The following is an 11,733-nucleotide window of genomic DNA, read 5'->3' on the forward strand; positions in this document are numbered from 1 at the left end:
AGAAGTGAGATCTTTACACGTCAACTTGTCGGCAGCCCGACTACCTTGATCCGTCATGGGAGATAATTCTTACCCTATAGTAGTTTCTAATTAAATTTCTTTTTAGTGTGAAACTCTTCAAACCATGCTTGTGCTTAACCATGTCAGACCTGTCAAAATACATGAAGGTTTGATGGGATTAAATCCAAAGCAGCATTGCAGAGAAGGATGTGTCATAGTTAGAAATTTATTTCTTCCTTCTAATATGGACAGAAACAAAAAATTCTTTTTATGGTGGCACCCTGCATACAAAGCTCACTCAAAACACTGCTAAGTCCAGCAATGTTCATAATGCTAATGATTTTTTTGAGTAATTATTTCCTTAATATAAATATTTTTATAGACACCTGCTGCTATTCCATTATGTTCTGTTTATGATGCCATGGAAATTACTCTTTGGTCAGTCATTAATTCTCTCCATTGACTGTATGGCCTTGATCTTCATTGACAATAGTGGCCACTTGGGTACTTAGCTCAAACCCAGAGACTTAGCAGAATCACTTCTTTAAATACAAGTGGCTGAATCTGGAACCAGGTGACCTTGCTTCACGTTTCCTTTCAACTTCATCTTGTTTTGCCTTATCCACTTGCACTAAAAGGTCCTGAGGGCAGGCTTGCCCTCGCTGTGTTTGTTGATGGTCTTGTTTAGGGCCAAGCTCATCAACTCTGGCTGGGCTCTTCAGGTACTACCAGACTGTAAAAAAATTGTTTAGTCTAGTTTTTAAGAAAATAAGTACCTAGTGATATTTTTCTCAAAAATAAAATTCATGAAATGTGGGATTTCCTTGGAATTGAACCCAAATTAGGAAAAAGAAAATGTCTTCCAAAGGTGAGTCCCACTGTAATGGGGAGAAACTTGTTGCGCCTGTTAGAAACAAAGAGGCTTATGGAATTATTTGCAAGAACTTCTCAGCTGATTTTTTGACAGTGGATGCTTTGTTAATAAAACTGACATGTAATGCTCCTTCATCTCTTCATCACACAGAGAACCTCGGGACAGGGACGTAGGTGAAGAAAGACTTTGCAATTCAGATGTTTTAAGCAGCCGCTTACAGCATGCTCGAAGTCAGATACTCCATTATTCAATCTTCTACAGAAAGCTTTGGTTGACATTAACAGCCTGTATTGATTTTGAAGCATTTAATGTGAAGGGCAGACATCTGCATGATTGTTCTGAACTGTTTATGGGAGCAGCCCAAAAATATATCCTGATCAATGCCCAAATTAGAAACCCGGGAACAATCATCTTTTTTCATCCATACGCAGTCACCTCAGAGCCAACGTGCATTTTCCCTATATTGAGGCTATGTCCCATTATTATTTATGAGCTGTATTGCAGAAACACCTTGAAACTCCAGACTGAAGTCATTTGTGCTAAGTGCTGTATAACCATAAACTAAGAGACAGTTCTTCTCCCAAAGAACGAGTTGTCTAAAAATGAGATGTTCTGAGAAAAAGTGTGTGATGATGAAGGGACACAATGGAATTAATTCTTTTCCTAAAGGTGACCCAACAGGTGAAAAGCAAAGCCAAGGACAGAACCCAGGTGTCTCCATCCCTGAGACAGTTCTAGACCTGTATCTAACACAATATTTATCCGTTTGCATTCCTGTGGGTCAAATCACTTGAGATTTTCATGGCTTCTGTATATAATTAATAAAATAAAATAAATAATAAAATGCTAGTATGTTTTTCTTCCGTAACATCAGAAGAAACAGTTCTCACACCAAAATGAAAAAACCCCAAACTGCCTGATTCAGGGATATTTCCTGAAGTTAAATAACATCAGATAAATAATTTAATAACAAATATTTTCATTAATAATGCTAATAAATAATGTCAAAAAAAAATGAAATAACATTTCGTTTACAGATTACATTCTCCTTTTATTTCAGGGGCATAATTGAAAATTTTGAAAAACAAGAACAAATTTGTTTGAAGAACAAATTATTCATATTTGTATCTAATTACATGAATAACTGATATATACTGAGAACTATTTATCCATATATAGTTATATACAGATAATATATATTACAAAACTAAATGCATGCAAATATATAAAGAGAGAAAAGAGATACAAATAAACCTCAAACTTAAGGTTTTCTCTTTTTTTCTTGCAAAGGTTATATTTTTATATTTTTAAGTTTTATAGTTTTATAGTTTTTATTTTAGAAGAAAGTGTCAAAGCATTTTTTTAAGTTCCATTTAGCTTTTTTCCCCAGCTTTTTGGCAAACAAAAGGAACGAGGAGCCTTCTCAATCATGGATTTACAGTTGTAATTTTAACTTGAAATGTGTAGCAATAGGCTTTATTTGGGTTTGGCTGGTCACTTTTCATAAGCTGGCAAATGTTTTCAATCAGATGATGTCATTGCTACAATAACAAGGACTCAAAGAGGCATGAAATGGCCTTTGGGGATTTAAAAATAACATCAGTGCTCTTGTTTTCTGGTTTCACTATTTTACTATCAAATCCAGGCAATTCTCAAATGTAAACGATGCTACAAAAGCCTAACATTCATAAAGCATTTTACAAGCGGAAATAAAAATGATAGTTATCATCCTCTGTGAGTCTTGTTTAAAATGTATGTATACATATTTGTAATTAGGCTATGATATTTAATCAATCACTAGAACAGCACAGATGTCAGGACATAAAAACTCAGGGTTTTGAGTTATGTCCCAGAAGCCTTCAAACCAACTTGCTTTTTATTGGTGAAAGGGAAAAACCAAGACTTACTTCATTGGGTTGGTAGGTTACAATGGTGTTGAACTGATTTGAAGTAAAATATAATCAGGTACATAAAATCAATTAAGCAGAATAAAGAGGCAACCTCTGGCTAAACTTACTCCTGTTATATCCAGTTCATTTAAAATGAGATAACAATGGTATAATAAGGTTAGAAGAAATATGATCATCAGGGTAGGGAAAATATTGGCTCTTCTTAAGTGTTCTCTTCCTGATTGGAAAGAAGGCAATTTAGAGATATTAGAATTACTAAAGTTAACTAATGCGGCCCCAAATGTTTCATAGTGTAATGACAATAAATTTTTTAACTGTAAAAAACTGATGTACGCTATATTTGCCTTTCCCAGTAGAAATGGTAATTCAGAAAGACAGACTTTATTGCAGAATAAAACAAAAAAGAAAGCAGAAGCCTAATCAGGCAGGTATGCCAAGAGCACACTGGTCGTATTCCTTCTAGGCTACGCTCGTATGTCTGAAGAAAGAAACAACAGAAGTGTAACAACACATGTGGCACAGTAAAGTTTTATACATATCTGTGACTGCATGGATAAAGAGAGTTCACATTCTACTTGCTATTCATGTCAGATGGGTATTTAGGGAAAAAAAGTTTGTGTCATCACATTAGGCAACCAAGACCATGTTAGTCAGAGGAGGTTGGATATAAAATTAGTCACTGAGACACCATGTACTGAGACACCTTTTTCAGAAGGCTGAATTTAACAGAACTAAAGCTACATGATAATCTAATCTTTTTTTTTTCTTAGTATGTCTTCTAAAAAAACCTGCATAAAGCTAGTTAAAGAGAATATGGCTTTTTAAAAATTTTTCTTCTTCTTTTTCTTCTTTTTTTTTTAAAGGTAGTTTAGCTGGCAAAACTAGGTTTACTCTGGAAATTCATTAAATATTTCGTATAAAGTTAAGGTTTTTCTAATGTCCAGTAATATAGAAATATAGAAAATTAAATACAAAATAAGAAATACAGATGTAGAATATAGCTGGCAAATAGAATTTAAATATAAATAGAAAATAATATAGGACAACCATGTATATTTAGAAAGAGAACTCTGGTATACAGAACAGAAGAGAAAGACAGAAAAAGAAGAAAATATCAAAATATGGAGTAAAAAAATTTTAGGAAATCTTTCTAACTACTGAGATATTTAAGATAGCATCCAGCTGTTTTACCTTCAAAGACTTAAAAATTTGATGTCTGAGTCTGTGCTAGTCACTCACACATCTTTAATAGTGACTGGAGAACAGACAATGCATTTAGATGGATGAAATCCATCCCAAATGTCCATGTTTCAGCTCAGAAAAGCTCAGCTGCGCTTTTCTGAAATTAGGAAGGAGAAAGATAGTATCACTGGCCTCAGATCCTGGCCTGCAGGACTGTACTTGAGAACTATCTTAAAACATTTATTTGTTAATCATCTCCATTGTTTCAAAACCATCCGAAGTGCTGACGTGCAGCAGGAATCAATTGCCAGACTCTCACACAAGTTTATTAAGAGAAATTAAGATTCCTTAATTCGCTCACTGCTGCACTTTCATTCACTCTATCTGACTCATCAACCTCTGCTCATCATGAAAACATCCCCATAAAAGTGTGGTCATGATGAACTTGCTAACTTCCATCCCAGTATGACAGTAATAAAGATTGCCTGAAATGTTTCAACATTACCATTGGAAGCCTCTACCACAAATATTTTGCAAACTCAATAGACAAGCGAGTCATACGGTGAGAGAGGTCCCATGATAGCACAGTGAGAACAGGAGCAGAACCCAGATGACCTTGATTCTATTGCAGGAAGTCAGCAGTGGTGGAATTAATCTCCTCCAACAAGTTATGTACAAGCTAGCCATTCAAGCTCTGTAAAGGGCCAGTGGGGAGAGAGTGGTGTCTCCACAGGGTGCCCGAAAGTAAATTGACCCCATGTTAAAAGCGTGTTTTAAGCCAGGCTGAAGCGTCCCAGGGAAGTGCACATCTCCCTTCTTTGATTACAGAAGACTTAGTGCTCAATTCAGGTGCCCCGTATAGGTGTCCAGTGCCCTCTGAAATGCCATAGGTATCCCTCTTGGTTTCCAGCTGCTGCATGGGTCTCCTACAGGTCCTGTGCCAAATCTCCATGCCCTAATAATGAGATTCAGCTCAAGATTAAGGCATCCAAATTTAGGACTCTAAATGCAGATTTCTCCATGTGAGATGGGTGTATCAGCTACGTGTACAGTCAGTGGACATCTACTCAACCTGGTCTGTGGAGATGATCAGTCAGCAAGGATGGGCTTCAATTGCCAAACAGAAGCATACAATGTCATTTTTGACACTGTGGGGTACCCACCTGTCCTCCACCTACAACACCAGATGGGTAGGCAAGTATCTCATATATCTTGTGTAATATCTGCTAGCCCCATGCAGATGTGTTAGCTTAGATCTACTATAGTGGGAGAATGGTCACCCAGTTCACATGTAGACATCTACATGTAGTTGCCCAAATACAGAAGTCTTAATCTCAGACTGAACTCTGCCCTAAAAACTGCCTTAAACTGAATACCTGGCTTTCAGAGGGCTGCATTTAGATTGGAGGAATTCCGCTGCTAACCACAAAACCATGCTGTTTTGTCTTAGAACTATTATTCCATAATTCATGCCTGAATTTCCTTCCTTCACTTTTTTGCCAGACCCACAAGAATGTCAGCTCAGAGAATATTAAGTTTATGCTATTTAACGTTGCAGCTATAATGCTCAAATAGACTGTTTTTCAGTTCACATCCACAAAGGCTGGTACCAAGTTTTTCACTTCAACCTCCTTGATGTCCCAGATCATGTAACAATCAGTTAAGAACAAGGCTGCAAGCATGATTTTTTTTTTTTTTTTCAGTGGACACAATTAGAAGTACTGAAAGCACTCTCGGCACAAATAACTCTAGGTGCTGCCTCCTGCCCCTTTTGACAGAGGAGAAATCTAGCCTAGCGGATATGTGCTGTGCATCATCTTTAGCACTTCAAATAAAAAGTGCATTTAAACTTTTGGGGGCTTTGTGAAGTTTTATTTTTCTCTAAGCCAAATTTAATTTAAATGAGAATGAGGTTCTTGAGTTTCTTCCTCTCTTGAAGGATTTCTATTTAATTATTTGTTTATTCATTTCACTTCACCTTTAAGGAATATGAAACCTGGCTTATAGGAAGTACTAACTGCAGTGCAAAGGAAAATACCAAGATAATGATAAACTTTGAGTGGAAACACGGGGGGATGGAGGGGGAAAGGAATAAGGAGAGAAAGGGAAAAAAAGAAATGAGAGGAAAGTAAAGGGGAGAGGCAGAAAATTCTCCATTTCCCTCTAGGTTTATTATACCTGGATTTTTATTTTGAATTTACACAAGAAAACTTTTATAATCCCCTGGAGAGCAACTAAACAAATATGCAGAGTTGTGTAGATTTAGGCCTTTTGAAAGCCCCCGGCCCCCCCACAAAACAGGGAAGAAACTCTGCAGACAGTGGGTCAGGATCCCTTTATTTGGTTCTAATCTTTAAATTAAAACTGCATGTTATTGCTAGATCTAAGCACTGAAGCCAGGTCTTCAAAACCATGAAGCTGGATTAAGATTAAGGAGATTTTAGAACAGTAACATTTTAATCTATTTTACTTACCTTCTCATGTTCAGGACTCACAGTGCATCCCTTTTGCCTTTTTGGCTGTGACCAAGAGATCACAGGGACTTTCTCTAGACAAAAACAAGCGAGACCACAAGATGAGTTTCTCACATGTTTGTGTGACTTAAAAAACTACAGATCCTTGCAAGACTAACATTAAAACCTAAGCGTTCAAAGACCTTAATGTCTTCAAACTTTTTGTCTTTGACTGACTGATTGATCAATTTTTATTTACAGCTCATTCAGAAGACAAATAACAAGAATAAAAGCTGGTATTGCCAAGACTGCAAATGAAAATGCTAAGAAACATTTATTTTACTAGGAAGTGACTCTTTCATAAGCCTACACATTTTCTTTATCAGTTTGAGGTGTGATGGGGATGATTAGATATTTGTCTTATTGTGAGTGACTGCAGGATGATGGATTATTCAACACAGATCACCAATGCTTTGAGCTCATCAGGCTCTTGCTGCAGTTGAGGTGCAATGATTGAATTCAACTATCATGTTCAAGAGAAGTTGATTGCTGCTTGGGAAATACGGTCAAGATTCCCTCCATGGCAACATCAACCTTTGAGCCTACTGATTACAATATTAAAAAAACATGTATTAATTACTATTGTTATTATTATAAGCAATCTGAATGATTTGATCTCATTTTCAGCGTTAGCTTACGTATCCAGGCCACAGGTTTAATACATACGCATTTGGCAGAAGCTGACAATGCTAAGAAAGGATAAGACAAAACCTGAAAGGATTTCTTTTAAAATTACCAGCCACCAGCAACTCAAGTCAAGTTTGCCAGCGAAGCACTTAAGGGATAGTAGGGACCATGACCAGCAAATCTCATGCTGTCACAAAACAAATCATTGTCTTTGGGTAAGTTAAGTGTTGAGTGGTTAGCTCAGTGCAAATTTCTTCCACAATGAGCAGAGAGGAAGAGACACTTACCTGTTGAAGGCCTGAATCCAGTTGCCATAAAGGTTAATATGATTTTTCCCATTAACTGATGCAACTGGAGAAACCTTAATTGGTACAGATTTCTTGGTGGAATTATGGGAAATAATTCCTCTTACCTGAGTGGAAACAGGAAGATAAGCATTGGATTGTTCCAGGTGTTAACTGTTACAACAAACTTAACAAGTAAGAAAAATAAGACTAAGAAAGAAGAATAAGCCTTATTAATTGCTTCACAAAAGTATGGTTGCACAGAGCCCTGGAGGGGTGTTTAGTATGAAAATAACATACTGAAAACAAGCAGGCTTTTGTATTTCTTTAAGGACATTCAGGATATTCCCTTCCAGCACACATAAATAATGGATTACCTAAGCTTTATTACTTTTTTGGCATGATTTGTCCTTCTATCAGGTTTGCAGTTCTTAAAACGACATTTGCGATTTTACCATTTTCCACGGCAGTGCTGGTTCCCTCCTCCCGGCAGCTGGCGTTTGTGTATAATAATGTTTATTGCACAGTCCTCCGGGCCTGTTTTCTTATACTCCCTGCAGTCTAATGAATGGTCCACGACATTATTATAGGCTCACTAATTTCCAGCCAGCTATTGTTCCATGGATCAGTGGTTTCAATGTGATGAGTCAGCAGGCAGTTCCCCAGTCCTAGAAATCTTGGGTTTGATAATGATTTCAATGCAGTTCAGCATTTCAGACAGGCTGCCACGTTGCTGAGTCAGCACAGATGGGGAGATACCCTAATCTATCTAAAAGAAGCACGGGAAGAGAAAAAAAAAAGAAGTACAAGGAAGTAAACGGAAAAATCATCATGAATGTTGCAAGAGAAAAGGGAAGATGGTGTCACAATGAAGCAGAGCAACCCTGAGATACTTAAGGGACAAGAATGTCCGTGCTGATTACACTGTTACGGCCCCATCTTCATCTCAGCCACCAGCCAGCCTCTGTCAAACCAAATCCCTTTCTTCTAGCTTTCTCCATTTTGAGGAAGAATTTAACTTCTTGGAAAGACCTGTAAATCTCATCATCATGGTCTGTCTTCCTCACTGTTACACAGGCACCTGGTTTAGTATCCATGGAGGGACCTGTGAATCTCTTGCAAAAGAAATGTAAATGTAAACCTAAAATAACAGACCTATTCCCACACAGTTTTCAAGCAAGGCAAAGTATAGACTTGGCTGCAAGCTTTCAATACCTAATTTTAGTCCTGATTATAAAATAAAATGAGGTATATAAACCAGGAACATTTTTTTTACTCATGTTAATGTTAAGTAAGTTCACCTCCCCCACTTTTGCTTTCCTTGCACAAACACATTCAATCACCAAGACATAGAAAATTGTCCCTGGCTTCTCTTGGTCAGAAGTTAGGTGTTCTTTCAAATAGATGTAATGAAGAAATGCAGTCCAGTATCATAACATGCTCCTAAGGAAATGGCATGCCTTTATTTGACCATGCTTATTGAAAATAGCATTTTTTTTTTCTTCACTACAGCCAACATATAAACTATTCATTTTCTGGATTATAATTAATTGCTGAAGGCCAGTAATTAAACTCTTTGTTTTACAAGATAGGCTGCACTTAACTGCACTGAGACATAGTGGCAGAGGGGAATACATACAGTAAGGTTTTCTCTGGCACTGTATGCAGAAGGAATTTTGCTATGCACGGGTGGTACCAACCTGCTAATGAGACCCAATTGCCTCATTTAAAAAGGCCCCTCTGGAAGCCTTTGAGCAGACTATTTTGTTTGCACAGACCTCCACCAGCCATGAAAAGACATCTTTTCTTGAAAAGGCATTTTGGGAGCAGGTCAGAATTCACACCCTGGTATCAGTTTGTTTCCTTCTGTTGTCCTCGGATGGTGCCAGGCCGTGGACTCAAAATCTTTTTCTCTACTTCTTGAGCACTTACTAACTGCTGATGTGGGGAAATGTTTAACCCGCATAAGCAGCGTGAAATGTGAATTCACTCTCTCAGAAAAAAAAATAGTTGGGATTTGAATCTCATTCTGGAAATAATATCTGCTTGAAATACCTTTATCTGTACAATGAAATATTATTGAGAGCTTCCACACTTCTGAGAGTAAAAATTTTCAGCACACTTTTTGCATGAATAAGAGCAGGAAGCAAAGGACTCTGGTTTGACTCTAAAATAGATAACTATAAGTTGATTTCCTAAATCCTTGATTTTTTCAAGCTGATACAGGTGTTTTTCACTTTTGCTTGTAAACTTGAAATAATTAGGATACTTACGGTGTTCTCCCCAAGAAAAGCTGAAAGCTGTTGCCTGCGTCTGGGGTTTTGAATGTCCAATATAGTGCTTGTTTTTAACTCCAAAGGTTGTCACCCCCTTAACTTGGTGTTGTAAATTTTAATGCTTGTTTCTAGCATACAGAAAGCTTCATCAGTTTCTAGTTTGCAAGGTGTGCTCTGGAATGTCAAAAAAAACCCCAACAACGAAAGGCACACACTCCACCGCTTCTGCAAATACTGCAAGAGCTGTGGATTAAGCAATGCCTTTTGTTTAGAAATAGGAAGTCAATGAAAACATGCATTGTAGTGCTGCCAAAAGAGATCTTAAAATGGATATTGACAATGCAAACAGAGCAGAATTCACCATAACCAGCAGCTCATAACTGCACCTCTTCAGCAAGACTTCATCAGCCTGCGAGGATTGATTCAGCTTTCAGGGCAGGTGTGAATTAGACCTTTTGACCTCATACTGTACTTTTCCAAGGTTACTAACCAAGCCACTTGACTTCCTAAAACTCTGTGAGTGTCCATGGAAACTAATTAAGGGTGAGAAGTTTGCGGTCCCAGCTGTTTGGTCCAGATGTATGCCCAGCATAGACCATCCTCCAGATATCTACTAGGAAATATACTATTAAAGCTTTTTCAGAGCAATGCCCCTAAGAGTCAGCATAGTTGGATAAATACACACACTTAAAATATTTCAATCAAAGTGAGGAGGGAAATCAAATAATGAAAGGTAAGCATGATCCAGATTTACTCCATGAGTAATCATGCTGTAAAAACACATGCCTGGGTAACTAGCCAACAGAACAGACGATTGTGACCTCTTCTCTCCTGCTGTGCTAAATATTTGCTTCTCTGCAACCTCTGTTAGAGAAAAAAAAAATCACGTGTGCTTGTGTTTCCATTCTCTTACGGGTTTTCTCCCCCTTTTTTTTTTCTCCCTTGGCACATTTTTAGCTCCCAGTTACATTATGAAAAAACAAATAGACCGCACCCCAACAAAACCATTCTGCCTTGAAATGGCTTTTGTGTTAGTGTTCCAAGTAATTACGTTTCAGAAACAAATATTCTTTATCATTTTAAACATAGAGTGATAAACAAGATGATTCTCTATTAAAAACCAGGGGTGTTTTGCCATAAAGGGAATACTAAGAAGAAGTCTCAGAAGAAATGTTCCTCCAGCAAATATTTCTGCTCTCTGAAATGTGTCACTTCCATAATTCATACTGTGCTCTTGGTAATATACATGACTGTACTGGCAATGAGCATTTAATTAGTGCTCTAGCACAAATACCAACCACCTCCTGTGTTAATAACTAACGTTTGGGGCTGTAAATGTTTATCAGGTAAATATCCTGTAATTATAAGGATCCATCTGACCTCAGGCACGGAAAATGAGTGTGATGAATTTGCTGGCTCCATCACCCAATGAGCCAGAGAGATCAATTGATGGCGTAACATAGTGCTAGCAGAAGATGCCAGAGGTCAAGGAAAGGCCATAAACTGGTTCATGAGGGAATGAGCCTCAGGCATGACAGTGACAAAGCACAACGGTGATATTTATGCAGTTAAAAGTCACAAAAAAGGGTTTCACATAATCACATAGTGAATTTTATCGGAAACATAGTGGTGGCTAGCTTCTGTGAAATAGCTTAGGCTTAGTGCTCTCCAGCAGGAATTCGGAGACTTGTCCTCCCAGAGGGGTTCAGAGCAGTGCTTTTGGAACCACCAGCTTTTAAGTGTGGTGTGGACAGAGACAGGGCCCCATGCAGGCAGGAGAGCAAGGTTCAGGAGCCCAGAGAGACATTATGCAAGGAAGAGCTTGGTTCTGTACCAAGCAGTAATGAAGACAGTAGCTCTGGAGGCCAATAAATTTATATGTGTTTTCAGATGGATTTTTAGCATGCACTAAAAAGAAATTGCTGGAGCTAAGTCTCCCTCTTCCAGGGGAGAGACGTAACCAGAATCCATTAACCAGAAGGTTGCTATACCACTGGCGGTAATGAATTTATACAATTATCTATACAAATACGCTGAATTTATACAAACAGTTCAAATAAACTTAAG

The sequence above is a fragment of the Gymnogyps californianus genome, chromosome 2 (assembly GCF_018139145.2).
Source record: "Gymnogyps californianus isolate 813 chromosome 2, ASM1813914v2, whole genome shotgun sequence".
Taxonomy (NCBI): domain Eukaryota; kingdom Metazoa; phylum Chordata; class Aves; order Accipitriformes; family Cathartidae; genus Gymnogyps; species Gymnogyps californianus.